General features: G+C 37.4%; 1 pseudogene; it reads left to right on the forward strand.

Moving 5' to 3' along the window:
• Positions 1-947: 947 nt before the first annotated feature.
• LOC132153276 (cohesin subunit SA-1-like) lies at positions 948-17664 on the forward strand (annotated as a pseudogene).
• Positions 17665-18377: the final 713 nt, after the last annotated feature.

The raw sequence follows: 18377 nt of genomic DNA on the forward strand, positions 1-18377 counted from the left end.
AATTTATAAAAATTCGTAAACCTATCTGAATAGTACAATAACGAAACGTTAAAGAAGCAAATTAACTGAAAATACACAATTTTAAAGTTCAAATAAAAAAGAAGCTATTTTGACTCATCATACATGTAAGAAATAGAACGCTTGGACCACAAAGCTCCACCCATTCAGTCATTTGTGTCATAAAAATTGCCAGACTACGAAATTTATTCCATTTATATGGCAAGTAGTTCAATGCAGATCCAAAGAACAACGATACGTTTTGTGGTTTCTCATCGTTTAAATGCTTTACAATGCTTTACAATGAAAAAACATTACAAAAAGCACCAAGTATATTAGTAAATTAATAACATAATATTAAAAAATCACTTTATGATAATAAAAAATAATTAGTATACATAAAAATGCATACCAAAAATGTAAATAATAATAGTAATAATAAAAGACAACAAAGAATGTTTCATAAAAGTAATTTGGTAGTCAAAAATTACTTCTAAAAAAAATATATATTTTTTATCTTTTAAAAATATTTAGTAAGCTCGCCTCCTTAATACATTTATTATATGTGTATAATATATACATTTTATTAAAGCAAACAATTAAAAAAAGTCTCTCACTTATTTACACCTAATCTGCGTGTTCTTTAATAAAGCATAGCGGATTAATCGGTTTGATTGGGAAATGTCTTATCATTCCAACATACACATTTTCCTCATATTGGGAGGCTGAATCAACTGGTTCTCAGTCAGCAGTTGGATGAAGATGTGAAACATCTGGGCAGTCATACATCACACATCAGCTATCAGCAATTTATGTGAGTTGGTTTGACTGGATCATCATTTTATCCATGTGAATTTTAAACAAGTTGATTCTGTTTATCATTTTGTTTCTTTCTGTTGCAGCAAGTCCTAAACTTTCTCAAAGATATTTTGCCATTATCCATTATAAGAATGGATATTGAGGCCAATTTCAAGCAGCCAAAGATGTCTCTTTCGATAGATGAAGGGTCAAAGCTAGATCCTCAGTTGCCAGCACATCACGTGAGCTGGTGAGAGTGGTTTTGGTTCCAATTTTTAGTCAACCAAAACTAATCCAACATAATTAATGAATCTACTTTCCACAGGGTGTCAGAGTCAATACAAACTTTGATATCAACGATACTGTCACTCTCAGAAGAGCTCACCGAAGACCTCAATCCAGTCATGGAATTCGTCTCTAACCTCTCCTAACAGTTGGATCTTCAGTGCCTGAAGTGGAGGGTGAGAAACTGTCACCGAATGAAGTGATTCTCCTGAAAAATATTTATAGAGATTCATTTCATGTTATTCAACTTATTCATCATTGTAACAATAAAAACTCCATAATTATCGGGAAGAAGGAGGCGGGAACCGGCGGACAATCAAATAGAAACTTTTAATCATCAAAATAAACACAAAACATCACGACAGCCCCTCACAGACGACTGCCACGCACAGCTGCAGGTTCTCATATGAGGCTTTTGTTCAATATGGCAAAGTATCAGAGAAATGTAAGAATTCTGATTGACACTCAAACTAGCCAATCAGGTTTTTGGTTTGTTCATGTGCACCTCAGCCAATGGCATCCAAGATTGGGTCACTTGTAACCTTATGTTGTTGTGTATGTGTTACTCGAGTTTATTTTACATCTGCATCCAAACTGGAAATAACTAAGGAAATACTGCTTTTAAATATTGTCTCGTATAGAGTCAAAAGTTTGAGAAACAAGGCTTCATAGTAAAAACACATTATATCCTCATTTGGGAACATTGAAGTACTTACATGATACTCAATTGAATTAGTATCATTAACATTTGTAAATCGTTTTTCTTTTGTTGCAGTTCAGAAGTGCATCTGTTCCTAGTCCAACTATGATCTGAGAGGAGATGATAGCAGAGCGAATAGCAGAGCAAGTGAGACACATGATCAGCCTTGCTACAGATAACTACTTGGAAGGTCACAATGTTCTTTTTAGGTCGTATAGATTTAAACAAATCTTTATTATATGGTGTTTGGTTTGTTTTTGTTGAAGGCTGCTGGATGACTGGATTGAAGCATACTGGTGACAGAGACACAGCACTGCTCGATCTCAGGATGTTCAGGATGCAAAGGCAAGTTTCAAAATGTCTGTGCTCACTTTCATAATGGAATATCATTTCACAACAGTACTGACTAATATAAGAAGTTAATTTTCAGTGGTTTGTTTTTGTTTTGTGGCATATATTGTAGTTCAGGATGTGAATGCTGTTTGTGCTTTTGTAGGAATGGTTACAGCAGAGATGTTTCAGAGCAAAAAGGGTACTGATGTCATGAGTAAAATGGTGGAGGATCTGGACTAGATTAGACATCCAGCGTGCTGATAATTGATTGCTTTCCCGTGTTCCTTGCTCTTTCTGATGTGTGTGTTTTTTCAGGTTTACAATACAAGAAGTTCCTTGCATTTCCATGAATTTTAACTGTCACATGGCCTCTTGACATGGTACAGTTCAGATCATATTATGATCATGTTGGTCTTGGTTGGCTCATTTGAAAATTTATTTTTAAACTTAATTTAAATCTATAAATCTATATTTTTAAATTTAATTTAAACTGACTTTTATTTTCATGTATTTTTAAATGCATTTTTTCCTGTGATCTAGTGTCATATGTTCCTTTAAACAAATCATTCTAATATGCTAATTTGAACATTAGAAACAATGGTGTTGAAAACTATTATGCTGCTTAATATTTTCGCCAAAACCATGAAAGATTTTTCTGTGGATTCTTTAAATGAATAGAACGGTCAAAAGAACAGCATTTATTTGAAATAGAAACTTTTTCATCTTGATCCTCTCTCCATTCTCCTTAGGACAGTGGTGAGTATCCCCTCATCATGTCTGGCCTGTACTGAAGAGGTTTCGTTCACACTTCTGAGAGTTCGGATCGGTGCTAGTGGCCCAGTGTCAGAACTGTGTAATCTTTGACAGCTACCTCTTGAACACACTCATTTCACTGCTGAAAGAGCTCAAGCACACCTGTACACTAGCAGGTAAGTTCCCCCAGAACCATAATAAATCCTCTTGACCTGATACAAACACGCGTTCCGAAAGCTGATGTTTTGTTGTGTGTGTCTGCAGCGGTGAAGCTGCTCAACGCCTTGGGGAATTTGGCTCTCAACCTCAGTGTCAGTGTCGATAACAGTCAGTGGCTGTACGAGGTCGAGCTGGCCAAGTTGGCCAGCAGACATGCTTCTCCGAGGCTGGACAGGATTCAGTGAAAGATCAGTGAGGTTAGACTGTGACCGTATATCTGGTTACAGAATCCAACATTTCACTCTGGACTGTTGTCCGGGTCTAAAACTGACAACCGCCAACTCCTAAGTGTGAGTAAAAATTGGCTTTGGCAAGTAAACATGACTTAAGAAATATAATACATGGTCTAAATCACATTTTAAATATGATACTCTAAAACTTACTGGTCTAACACACAAAGATACTGACTAATGTGGATGAAGCTACTTAACATGTTGCTACAGAAACAAAACAACTTGCCATCACAGGTGATTAGAATAAAATCTCATATTTTGACGACTTTATCACGACTACTGTCTATCACATATCCGGTTAGGACACAGTGAAGTTTAAGCTCAAACTGTACCATTGAGTAACTGCTGTAGAAAAAAAAATTTTGTGGAGAGTTGTTTACTGGCTGTAAGTCTGTCCTCAAGTTTGTCTTGCAGTTTTACCCAAACGTCTTTTCGTTTGGCAGTTTTTAAGTTAAGGCCTAGTAAAGCTGCAGTGGGACAGCAGGAGGGCATGATTGCTGATTGACAGGCTGGAAAGCCCCTCAGGTTTTGCCTTGGGCTCACTGTCCTGATAACTTCCCACAGGACCCCACCCTCACTAACAGCAGCAAGCACATTAGCACAATCGTGATTTAAAGAGCTGTTTAAGTGCATCGTGGGTCTTTAACTCAAGTCCTGTTGTAGATTTTCTGGATAAGATTGCTCTCATAGCAGGTAGTTAAAGTGTTTACATTAGCGATTGAATGCTGTTTCTGTTGAAGGAGAGGATGATCTCCTAGACTCTGGATAAATACCATCAAGTGGCCATACAGGCCATGAGATTGCTCATGGTCATCTCTCAGTAAGTGTCTCCCCTTGCTCATGCTGACTATTTTCTACTTCTCTACTGAAGGACTGGAATGGTGTAACCTCACTGCTCTTACCTCACACATCCTGTCAGGAACAAGGCTAGTACACCAGTACGCTTCTTCATTGCAGTTCTGCATTATCAGTAGCATTTATTACAGCTTAGCAGAGATTTTCACCCATTAACATTTACAATTATATTTACAACCACAATAAGTTAAAAATATTAAAATAACAGAGTTTGAAGTCACCTGAGCAAAAATATTTTATATACCAAACCTGTACACTGCACACACAAAAAAATTGTGTAACTTTTAATTTGAATGTGCCATTTATATTTGATTTGACTCTTGATGTAACTAAATGATGCACATTTTAGGTTATCCGAGAAAACATTTTTACAGTGCTGTTATTTACCAAGAAACCGTATTAAAAAATAATAAAAAAATCTCATGCAGAACAGTTCAATACTTTATAATAATATCCTTTGCCCTGGCAGGTTGTCAGTCAACTTCTGGGCCATATCCTGACTGATGGTAGCCATTCTTGGATAATCAATGCTTTGAGTTTGTCAGAATTTGTGGGTTTTTGTTTGTCCACTTGCCTCTTGAGGATTGACCACAAGTTCTCCATGGGATTAAGTTTTGGGGAGTTTCCTGGTCATGGACCCAAAATGTTGATGTTTTGTTCTCCGAGCCATTTAGTTATCACTTTTGCCTAATGGCAAGGTGCTCCATGCTGGAAAAGGCCTTGTTTATCACCAAACTGTTCCTCCACTGAATCAAGCCATAAATAAAGTCTTCTTTAAAACGCATGTCACTGTGATCACGTTTTATATATTTTGTCTGCAGCCATTGAAGTAACTGATTTCCATCCAGCAAGATCTCCTCTGGTTTAAAGTCCACTGTGAGAGAACAAACTGAAGTCGTTTTGTGGTGTGTATTAACTGCAGCTCTGTAGAGGAGGCCTTTGTGATTGAGCTCTGGTCTGCTTTTATTTTTTACATCACATTGTGGTACTGTATCTGGTTGCTAGTTACATATGTATGTTTATTATTTAGGCGATAAATACTAAAGAGGAAAGGTTACAAGTTGATGACTACAAAAAACTCACTGAACACTTCATTAAAGTGCTGCCTGAGCTGTTATCTAAGGTAAAAGAAAAATCAGTGTACTGTTAATTTTTACCATAATTGCTTCTTCATAAATTAACTTGATGTCTAATCTCATCCTCCAGTACTTCAGAGGATGCCGAAAGACTTACCTTCCTTTTAAAAAAAACCTCAGTATTTCCAGATGGACACCTATGATCATGAAAATCCACAGGTGAGTGTTTGTGTGTCACCTGATGCACTAATGTTTTTATAATTTACACACACACACACACACACACACACACCCCCCCGAAACATTGGGGTCAGTAAGATTTTTTTTTATGTTTGAAAGGACATTCTCACCAAGGTTGTATTTACTAACAAAATTCAACAGTTTTCTGTTTTAATATATATGCATGATTATTTAGTAATCATTTAATATAATTTGGTGCTCTAGAAACATTTCTTATTACTATCAATGTTGAAAACAGCGGCGCTGCTTAATATTTCTGTGGAGACTGATACATTTTTCAGGATTCTTTGATGAATACAAATTTACAAAGTTCATTTATTTGAAATAGAAATCCTTTGCCATTCTAATATTATACATGTGTTTACTGTCACATTTGATCAATTTAATGTGTCCTTAATGAAAAAAAGTATAAATTACTTAAAAAAAATAAAAATAAATAACTGACCCCAAACTTCTAAATGGTAGTCTGAGTATTATTTGGTACAGTTTTCTAGAGCGCTTCTTGTCTGCTTGTAATATATTTATGTTTTGGTTTAGTGTGTGCAGGCATTGCTGGTTGAGTTGGAGGCTGCGGTGGACAGACACACAGATGTTGGACTGCTGGAGATGGCTGCCCGTTCCTACCAGAGCCTCTGTGCTCAGGATTCACCCTGGCACTCTCTGGCCCAGCTCAGCTTTGACCAGCTCACCCAGCACTGGATAGAAACACTGGGAACACGGTTAGGAGAATCACAGTGTGTGACCACAGTAATGGACCACTAAAAACTCTAGATGTTCTATTAAACTTGTACCAGATACATACATGCATTTTAAATGGATCTTGACATCAATAAAGAATAAGTTGATTCATGACTGATTTATTCATGAATGGAGTCTAATTAAATGTTCTTCCTTTCATGTACAGAACGGTTGTTTCACTGCAAATGAGGACAGCGCTTTGGAAATTCTGTCCACACTGAAGAAACTTAATGTGTTCAACATGTAAGCAGCTTCTAGTTTATTCTATCCACATACACACTGCAACATTTGTGTAAAGTGCATTTCTTTGACCAAGTTGACCCACTTAATTATCAATCTGTGTTTTACATCCCTGGTAACACAGCTATGTTTTATGAATGTATTCCTATCTTTCTCATTAGGCTGTGAAAACATCATTTCTAAAAGTTCTGCAAACATTCAAAAAGTAATTATTTTATACGCTTTCAGAACATTTTTCTTTGGTTATATGAACATTCCTTAAACGTTACCAAGATTGTGATACAGACTATTAACAACTACTTGTTCAGTTAGCATCTGTGCACAAAATTAAATAAAAAATATATACATGGTTTATGTCTTGTGTCATACTGTGTCATTTTGTCTGATGTCAATTAAGTGTATTATTATCTGTCTAGTGCTCAGGATCTTTCTAAATGGAGCCTGTATGAGCTGAGGACTAGACTCCTAGATGTGGAGATGAAACATGGTGTTTTTCCACGGAGGCAGCATTATTAGCCTTGCACCGAACCCTCTACTTGCCTTTTTGTTTTTTGTTTTTTCATCAAATGAGTTTTGCTCTCTAATCTGTATTTCTTGTAGGTGACAGTTGAGGCTCTGTGCTTCATGTGTAGCTACATCCTTTGGAAGCTCAACATCTTTGGAGAAGGTGTGACCTCCAGGGTGAGCCATCTACCTTTCTCTTCCACTCCTTCTGAATTGTGACTGCTGTCATAAACGGCTGAGATCATGCTTAGAATGGTAATCTCTACACAATGGTAATCTTAAGCACAGGCGTAAGGCCAGAGTTTTCCCTTGGGTGATTAATTAAACAACCGTTTTTAGGCATGCAAGACTCTCTGTCTACAGAGTTGCCGTATGATCCATCGCAAAGAGCCGTGTCCTTTAAACCTGCCACATTGCATTTCAAATATCAACACAGAGGCTCTAGGGTTATGTCCAACGGAATTTAATAAGTGATAGAAAGCAATTGATCGTGAGACTTTAGGAAAAGTAAGTGCTGGTGATGGATTGTAGGGGGTGTAATGGTTGTACTCTTGTGTGGATGTTTCAGAGCTAATAGCTGGGCTTCTTATTAGGGCTGTGTTTCCATGCAGTGCACGGGGTAATCATATCTTCCCACCTCTAACCTTTATGTGGTGAAATATTGGTGGCCATTAAGACTGCTGTAGGTAAGATTCGCTCAGTTCTGGCTCAGAAATGGCCGCTTTCTCCTCTGGCCTCGTCATCAATAACTGACAGCGCAGGCGGCAATTTGTGGCCCAGGCGGCAACTCGGCTCAATCTGAAATTCTAATGTCAATGGTGACCCGAGGTGAGGGGGTGGGGGGAGAGACGTGTTCAGCATAAAATTGGGATGTATGTCCGATTCAAACGAGTAATTTAGCTGAATTGACATAGTGACTACGTGGGATGGAGGAACTGATCTGGCACGTCCACCCTGGAGCTCCACGTGCACGTAATTATGAAAGATTATTTTACTCTAAAAGACTGGCAGCACTGCTCACAATGACGCTTTCTTCAATCTACAACAGTTGGAGCCCTGCTGTACTCTCTTCATTCCTGTCACTCGAAACTCATATCCCCTCATATCGCCAAAATGTCAAAGCTTTGCATATGGTCACATGCATGCTAATAATTAAATACAATGAGCAAAATACTAACCACTATAAATGTATTATAAATCAAAAGCCATGTAAGAATGATCATGGTTATGGATGTTAGTGTTTGTGTGTGGTTTTAGGAGTCCGCCCTCCAGCAGAGAAGCCAGCTATGTGCCGTCTGTGAGAAATGTCACCGCTGTCTCTCACACACTGAGCAGCTTGTACCAGAGCAAGTGAGCATCACATTTCTCTCTCTGTTCACAGCATACCACTCGATTAAGCCCTTTCTTCAAAGTGGATTATTCCAAACACATCAGAGGGTATTGTCTGTACGTTAAGCTGTAGCATGTGTGCCAGTGGGCCGATGCGCTGGCATCGTATGAATCCTGTTTGTTTTGACTTTAATTTCTTGTGGAGTGCCCTTGGCACCTGCGTTGGGATTCAATGAATCCTCGCTCCATGTCAGGGCACGGTGACAGCAGAAAAACACACTAATTGAAACTAAAACCAATGAAAGTTCCAGACGATCTCTGTTTATTTTTAAATTGTCTATGTTCTTAGTGAATTGATTTCATATATTTTTAGAGCTGTTAATTTATTTACATCAGTTCTGTCAATTGATCAATCAAATTAATGACAAATCAGCCCGGTAATAGTACACAAACATTACATTACTGTAGCAGATGAGTAAAGCACTGAGTTTTAATAATGTGTTGCATTGCATTTCAGTATTTTTATATAATTAAATAGACTAACTTATTTAGTATTTGTGATATATTTGAAACACAGCAGTATTCTTTTTTTTTAATCCAAAATATTTTAGTACATTGATACATTCTTTTGAAGAAAGATATCATTAGATTACAGTAGATTTTCTATATTGGAATTTACTGTGTTATATTGTCATCTTTATATCTAATCTGTTGATCAGGCACTGTCTGTTTTATGTTGTTTTTCAGAAAGGCCTTCATATGTCTGATTGATGTTCTTATAGCTCATAATTAGCAGCTTCAGATGTGGGATTCGTCTGCAGGCACTCCATTGCTGTACACCCCTGATCCCAAACTCCAGAAAGTTCTTCTTTCCTTCATCATGGAGCATGTCTTCACCAGCCCTGCAGGACACCCACAGTAGTAAAGGTTCTCTTTACTTTTCATTTACAGTAAATCTTAAGGGTCCTTGTTTGGCCTGTGCTCTACAGTGGGCTGACATGTGGGCGGCCTCAACAGATCCAGCATTAGTTAAAAATGGTTGTCTTTTAGATCAAATATTATTATTATTTTTGCATGTTCTTGAGGTTTAACTGAGGTCTCCTTGACAAAATGTTGACAGTTGATGACACACTTAACATGGGATGTGCAACCAGGATGGTTTTCAGGGTGGGCCCAAAATTAACACTCACTATGTGCTAAATATGAGAAAATGTGGCTGAGGCGAGATGATGAAATGGTGAAAGTACTTCCCAGTTGGCTGATAACTATATGAGCAATTCACAGTTCAAATCAATCCGTCTATTAAAGAAAACATCTGATGCAGTTTTTTTTATCCGTCTTTTTTCGTGAAAAAATTTACCATTGCAAGGTTATTTACTAAGGGTGTCAGAAAATTCTGCCACTAAAATTCACAGGGGCCCGGGACAAACTTTTTATGTGTGGATGTGAGCTCCCCCTCCCCTGGGCACAATTAATCCACAGAGACGAAAACATGAGGAACAAAGCCACAACGGCTCTTGATGCTTTTGTGACAGACGCAGTTTCCCTGAGAGACAGAGGTGTCTCATTCTATATATGATACTCCGAGTGACACAGTGATGTGCTGTTTGTCTAAAATATGCAAGGAAAAAACAGCTACATAATTCCTATTTCATAAAGTTAAATAGTTTATATACTGTATATAAGCTAAATCAATCTATCTTCATATGTTTGTGTCTGTATATACTGTGTGTTTATACACTCACCTAAAGGATTATTAGTAACACCATATTAATACTGTGTTTGACCCCCCTTCGCCTTCAGAACTGCTTTAATTCTACGTTGCATTGATTCAACAAGGTGCTGAAAGCATTCTTTAGAAATGTTGGCCCATATTGATAGGATAGCATCTTGCAGTTGATGGAGATTTGTGGGATGCACATCCAGGGCATGAAGCTCCCGTTCCACCACATCCCAAAGATGCTCTATTGGGTTGAGATCTGGTGACTGTGGGGGCCATTTTAGTGCAGTGAACTCATTGTCATTTTCAAGAAACCAATTTGAAATGATTCGAGCTTTGTGACATGGTGCATTATCCTGTTGGAATTAGCCATCAGAGGATGGGTACATGGTGGTCATAAAGGGATGGACATGGTCAGAAACAATGCTCAAGTAGGCCATGGCATTTAAACGATGCCCAAATGGCACTAAGGGGCCTAAAGTGTGCCAAGAAAACATCCCCCACACCATTACACCACCACCAGCAGCCTGCACAGTGGTAACAAGGCATGATGGATCCATATTCTCATTCTGTTTACGCCGAATTCTGACTCTACCCTCTGAATGTCTCAACAGAAATTGAGACTCATCAGACCAGGCAACATTTTTCCAGTCTTCAACTGTCCAATTTTGGTGAGCTCGTGCAAATTGTAGCCTCTTTTTCTTATTTGTAGTGGAGATGAGTGGTACCCGGTGGGGTCTTCTGCTGTTGTAGCCCATCCACCTCAAGGTTGTGCGTGTTGTGGCTTCACAAATGCTTTGCTGCATACCTCGGTTGTAACGAGTGGTTATTTCAGTCAAAGTTGCTCTTCTATCAGCTTGAATCAGTCGGCCCATTCTTCGCTGACCTCTAGCATCAACAAGGCATTTTTGCCCACAGGACAGCTGCATACTGGATGTTTTTCCCTTTTCACACCATTCTTTATAAACCCTAGAAATTGTTGTGCGTGAAAATCCCAGTAACTGAGCAGATTGTGAAAAACTCATACCGGCCCGTCTGGCACCAACCACCATGCCACGCTCAAAATTGCTTAAATCACCTTTCTTTCCCATTCTGACATTCAGTTTGGAGTTCAAGAGATTGTCTTGACCAGGACTACACCCCTAAATGCATTGAAGCAACTGCCATGTGATTGGTTGATCAGATAATTGCATTAATGAGAAATTGAACAGGTGTTCCTAATAATCCTTTAGGTGACTGTATATACTGTACATATATAATGTTTTCAATATTATGAGAAATTATTCTTGAGCACCAAATCAGCACATTAAAATTTTTTCTCAATGACTGCTTGACACTGTATACTGGAGTAATGGCTAGTGAAAATTCAGTGTTTCCAATATATTTAAAAATAAAATAATAACATTCTGCAATGTGTGTGTGTGTGTGTGTTTGTGTACACACACACACACACACACACACACACACACACACACACACACACACACACACACACACACACACACACACACACACACAGATGAAATACATTAATACACTTTATATATTATATACACAATACAAAGGTGTCCTGATAGATAGTAATAGTCTACGTTTCACCAGCAGATGGCAGTCTGCCTCTACACCTGCCTATGTTAAGCACAAAATAATCACATAAAGAAACACAATCAGCCTCATTCTCCTTCTGTTAGTGAAAAGCACCACAGTATTTGTTTGTGGTTAGTTAATCTAATTGCACCCCCACCTTCTCACTGATCAATCAAAAAATGCCATTGAATCAAGGAGTTGCATTATGATAATAATCCCTTAATATATTATTAGGTGAGATCTTTCTGAAGTTGCACTTGGATGGACTTGGATTGGTTGCACTTAAATGAACCAGTAATTAGATCAACACAGAGCCCTGTGGAATTATATTTAAAAAAGACAAGAATGAAAGACAAGAAGCTTTGGTAGGCATATACAAAATAACTACATATGCTGAAAAATCAATATTAGCTCTCCTTAACTAGTTTTTATGTTGTTTTTGGCCTTTGTGTTGCTTTAAGACAAACACAAGCAGCATATAAGGTAACATCCGATTTTGGGGCATTTGATTAGAAATCAAGTGTGACTGAAGCAAATTTGATCAATTCTATAAATATTTCAGAGTGCCGTCAAATCGTGCTGGCAAAAATTCCTTACCTCTTGAAAAATGCAATCTAAGCTTTTGCTGGTAACATGTAATAAAAAGCAATTTAGTTATTGGATTTTCTTCAAGTCACTAATGCTGTTATGGAACCTCTCTATTAAGTGATGGCTTCAGGACCAGGCAGGACGATGACAGACACATTCTGTTTCCAGAGCAGAAAATGTTGTTAACTTTAGCTCACCTCAGGAAAGCATTTCATTTATAAGATTTGAGTATCATAATTATACCGGTCTCTTATTGAATCCCAACCCTTCTCTCTGTGTCTGTCTGTGCAACCAGTGAGAGTGAGTGTGGAGACGGACGGTTGGAAGACTTGTACCGCCTGAGAACTCTTCTGGTGCCATATTGCAAGCTGATATGCATATGCATATTGCACAGTGTACTAGAGATGAGCATGGCTGCTGAGGTTTTCAGCAGTATGTGAAGGTATGACACTTCACTCACCAGTCAAGTTTCCTGCCTCTCTCACTCTGATCTGTTTCAAAAGTTATTTTATATTTAATCTGTACTTTGTTCCTCAATTTATAAGCAACGTAATTTGGTCCAATAGCACCACAACATACATTCCACATTCCACAGCAAATGTATTTTTTACGTTAAAAAAACTCATAATATTCTAGTTACAATTATTATTTTATATATGTATAATTGAAATTTCCCCTATTATGGATTTTTTTTTTAAATTGGCTTTCATGCATTGTGTAACACAGCACTAAGTGAATTAAAACATCCTGCAAAGTTTAAATCTGAAAGTGCACTGTGTATAAAGTTATTGTCTCTCAAAAGAAAGAGTCGACTCTGAACCATTGAATCGAGTCATTTTTAAAACGAATCCCAAGCCATTTCATGTTGATGTCGACGTGAAACATTAGCATATTGCCCGCCCACTTGTTGATCTTTTCATGTTGGTCTGAATGAAAATGCAAATTCATTCTTTGCCAATAGATGCTGCTTTTGGAGCGGTAAAAATAGCGCTTTACCTGGTAACGCTGTACACAAAGTAGCACTGCACTCATAAAATGGTCTTTATCAGGCATGCTGAAATGAAAATGAGACCAATCACGCAGATTAGGGTCACCACAAAGGAGAGGTTTGAAAATAGGAATGGGCGATACCACATATTTTGTTTTCGATACGATACCGATTCTTTTAATGGCCAGTATCGTCAAAACCGATACGATACTTGTAAAATGAACTTTTAGATACCTACTTAACTTTATATTTGAAATGCATTTTAACATTCAATACGCCTTAATTGCAATGAGGTTATATTTTTGTTCACACGTGGTTAAAATATGTTTAATGTAGTGGTAACCAAGGAAATCTACAAATACTATAGTTAAACTATGTTCACTTTACCATGGTTCAATGTCATAAGGGACTGCCAGTAATAGGCTGTTGTATGCATAAAATGCAACCTTTTTATTCGGAGAGTGTATGATTTATATTAACAATGCAGAATAAAACATGAGCAATATGAACTTTTAACATTCAAATTTAAATAAATATACTGCACAAACTAGGGTACAATTTCAGTAGGTTTATTGTGAAATAACTCAAACATATAGATGTTTTTTTCTGCATTGTTCTGGGCTGCCTTTTCCAAAAACATAAATGCTTTCTTATTATAGGCTACTCTTGGAAAACACAGCTCTATCTAAATGCACTGTCAGAAGTGAGTGAATGCTCTTTGTAATTGATTAATTCTGCCTTGCAACATTTGCATGTGTTCAGATGAGCAGGAAAATCCCTTCCACACAATTATTTGCTAACAGAGGTAATTCGTCCAATTTAAGGCATATTGTAGGCATTATTTTTTGTTTAATAAACAAAATCACTGGTAAATAAAAACCCCTTAGTAACGATATTTTTTATTTCAGTATCAATACTTTCGAGACTTGCATCATTATCTATATATCGATACTTCAGGATCGATTCGCCCATCCCTATTGGAAAAATAAATTATTTGGGAGTTGTTGAGCAAGAAGGGTAAAAATAAGTGCATATTATAAGACAATGAAAGTGTTTTTTGATCTTGCATGCTTGTAAACCTGTTTTTGGGGACTCCCAAAACCAAAATATGATTAGTATTAATATTAGTATTAGATGGAGGTTGTCTGGTCATTTTGCTCCTCTTTTCATAACTGGAGCTCTTAGGCTTGGAATTTATGACAAGTGGGAGTTAAAGTGCAGTGTGTGTTTGTATATTTGTGTGTGTGTTTGACATGCTGACATGTTTGGAATGCCCGCTTGACTCGGTCAGCACAGAGCGGCCAACAATCTCTTAGCAACATTCTTTCTGATGAGGCCTTCAAAGAGAAAAACTATGGGAGGCCGTTTGAGACGAAATCCACTGAAACACTTGCAATACACATTGAAAACGTGCGATACACACTGAAATCTTGCGATACACATTGAAAACGTGCGATACACACTGAAATCTTGCGATACACATTGAAACACTTGCGCATACATGTGAAACACTGTATGTGTATGTGTTCACATGTATTCACATGTGTAGTCTCAAATGGCCTCCCATAGAAAACTACTCACACACGCTAACTCTGAATGCCATCATTTTGAACGACAGCTTTCAAAGTTAAGGCAAATGATGTGAAGATGATGCAAACCTCTCATTTGAACAGCTTACTCCTGGTAACCTGGTAAGTGGTCACTTCTCTGAACTGTACGACATTGGCACATTTCATGACCACTTAGAGCGAATATGTGTACTAATTTGTATTTAAGTACATAGATGGTAATAAATGAAGGTTGTTGTTGGAAATAGGTGAATCAGTGACTGGGTTCATGATTGAGTTTTATAAACTGCACCAGACTGGATTATCTGGCAGAAGGCTAAAAACCACTCTGTGGTGTTTTTAGCAACAGAAATATGTTTTGAAAAAAAAAGACAAAAAAACACACCAGCTGCTTTAGTGTTTTTACTGTATTTTTTATCAAAATAATTGCGGACTTAGCGGGCATAAGAGACTTCTTTTACAAGCATTTAAAAATCTTACCCATCCCAAAGTTAATGTATATTGAACTAAAACCCTAAAATCAGAGGTGATGCTGAGCAGGATAATTTAGACAACTACAGATGTAAGTTAACTCTATATATAGCTTAGTTCTTTTAAAGAAGAAATCATGTAATCTTTTAAAAAAGTGATGTCACTTTCCCCATAGATGTCCAGAAGTACATTACTGTCACTTTTTCTTTTGAGGGACTAGTATAAATAATTATCTGTGATAATTAACATCACAAAAAATGTTTGACCCTGAACATTCCTCTAATAATAAAGTCATGAAGTGGAGTATGATACATTGCATGATATATGCATGGTATTTCGGCATGTTTGAGCATAACTGTCAACATTCAAAGTAAAAAAAAATCAATAACCTCTCTTGACTAATAGGCTACACTTTCCAGAGTCTTATCCTGAGGGCCAGACAGACTTATGGGTAACATGCTTTCAAGATGCCACAGGCTTACATTCCTAGGTGTGAAGCCATATGGCAGACATGGAGCCACACCGAGTGTTCTTCACAGCCTGTATCGCTCACTGCTGTCATATCTTCCCTGCAGTACTACAATGACTTCAGCGGCATCATCAAAGAGACCCTGAACAGGACACGGCAGATGGACAAGATTGAAAGCACACGCACACTGGTGCAATGCCTTCAGCAGGTATGGAGGTTGCAGTCCTCCACCAGCGTTCTCTCTCATGTGACGTGCCTCTGCGTGGCACATCTTGCTCAGCCGGTTGTCCCAGGCCCCTGTGCTCTCTGCTCTCTGATGGGCCCCTGCAGCTGTTGACACCTCAGAGACACAATGAATCTAACCTCCCACCATCTCATCATGCTCAGTGTAGAATGTTCTAGCAGCTCTTCCACTCCTTGAATAGCTTAATGGTAGATCCTTTGCTGAGGAAAGAAATGGAAAAAGCAAGCAGTGCTCACATTCACATACACAGATCATTAGATTACACTTTGTCCAAAAAATTAAATATATATATATAGATATAGATATAGATATGTGTGTGTGTGTAATACATATTATAAACTATGGTATATTTAATATATATATAAGGCTCAAGGCTGCATTTGCATTTATTTGATCAAAAACACAATAAAAACTGTAGTATTATAATTTCAAATACCTCTTTCTGTTTATTATAGTGTCCATTTGAATATACAGAAAATAAAGTTTATTTTATTAATGTTATGGTAAATAGTTTTTAGCAGCTATTACTCCAGTATTAATTTCCTTTATTCTTTAATAGTAAAAAAAAACTAAAAACTTTTGAATGGCAGTGCTCAAATATATTATCAAAATTTATGTCTAGAATTTGTACATTGTATATATTAAAAGTTTGATATCTAGTATACTGTAAATTTTGACTTGGCATGGCATGTTAACCTCATTAGAATACAACACTACCAATACCAATAGCAAAGTGCAAGCTGCTCCATGATTAAAGAATACTTGTGAAAACAATAATGTAACAAGGACATACATTTTTCTGTGTGTGTGTGTGTGTGTGTGTGTGCGTTCAGCTGTATCTGAGGCGGAAACAGGGGCAGGACAGAGGAAACGCCTGCAGCTCCATGGTTCAGACCTACAGCAGCATCAAGGAGCTGGCCAGACGCTTCTCACTCACCTTCGGATGGGACCAGATCAAATCCCACAAGTCACTGGCCATGATCCACAGGTAACACTGTCCACCCGGCTGACTCTGTGTCAGTGAGGTCGTGTTAGATGTATGGCATAGTGACACAGCTAAAACAGACTGATTGCTATGTTCGTCCTGAAACGAAAATAGTTTTGTGAAGATGCTGCACTGCATGGCTTCATTTAGCCAGTACATAAGAGTCCTGTCTTTGGTTATTTCAGGGCTGAGAAATTAATTTTACCAGCTGTAGTTCTGGTCTTATATTAAGATTCAAATATAGATGGATAAGAGAAGAACTATTCAGGTCTTAAAAGGAAATGTCCTCTTACTAGTGTGAATAAAGAAGTGGGTTTCTCTGTGCAGGGATGGCATTGAGTTTGTTTTCAAAGGGTTTGTTCAGCAGTCTGAGAAACACTGTACATCTCATACCTCACCATCCTCAGGGGATTTTCCAGCAAACTGCTTAAACCGGAAAAGAAGACTATGCAAGTTAAAGCTAAAACATTTATTTATTCTGTGCATTTCACATCTTGCACTTTTGGATTTTAATATCCTTTTTTTTTTTTTACTGGTCGTCTCTTCCCCAGCTACAATTATTTGTTGAAATTTGCTGGTGAGTAGGCCATCAACAACAGAGAGGAGAGCTGGATTCTGCTGATTTACTACAGAGTGTCTCTGATGGGCACAGCTGAGGGAGAAGATGCCATCTCCTTCATCAGCTCTGACACTAACAAACAGCCCTCTCTCACCAAATGCTCCAGATCACCTCTGAAGGTGTGAATGCTCAGTGAGTCACTTCTGAGGTCCAGGTTTTTAACAATGTAATATGGAAAAGAGTTGTTGACAAATAACATGGACATTAACTTTTTCAACATCAAGGTTTTAGGTTAATATTGATATGAAATAAAATGTTTTATTAATTTATACTTTATACTAAAAATTTGTAATTGCATACCGTATTTTCCGGACTATAAGTCGCACTTTTTGCGACTTATAGTCATGTTTCTCTTGGTTCTAAATAAATGCGACTTATAGTCCGAAAAATATGGTATATAGAAATATCACATTTATATATATATATGAATTAATAATGAAGATTACAAAATTATCAAATACTTATATAATTAGAAAAAATGTTGTATAGCATGTTTCAATTTGCATGTCAGCTGGTCAAAATAAAAGTGCAGCAGTATTTTTATACAGTAAACCTATCAGAAAATATATCCATGAACATATTAGCTTATATCCAGTAAGTTGTTGGTTATTAACGTTACTAAGAATTATGTATTTCATAATGTGGGTTTGATTATAATACACCTATTTCTATTTTTAACAGGGGACCAAAGGTCTCTTCCCCCGTCTAGAACCAAAGGGAAACAAGCTTCTGAAAAAGTGAGGTCAATAAACATTCCTAATGACCGTGTGAATAGTCAGTCATTTGAGTAACATACCTTTGGATTTTTCTTCCACGTGAAGTTCTGAAGACTCAAAAG

This window comes from Carassius carassius, chromosome 11 (assembly GCF_963082965.1).
Source record: "Carassius carassius chromosome 11, fCarCar2.1, whole genome shotgun sequence".
Classification (NCBI taxonomy): domain Eukaryota; kingdom Metazoa; phylum Chordata; class Actinopteri; order Cypriniformes; family Cyprinidae; genus Carassius; species Carassius carassius.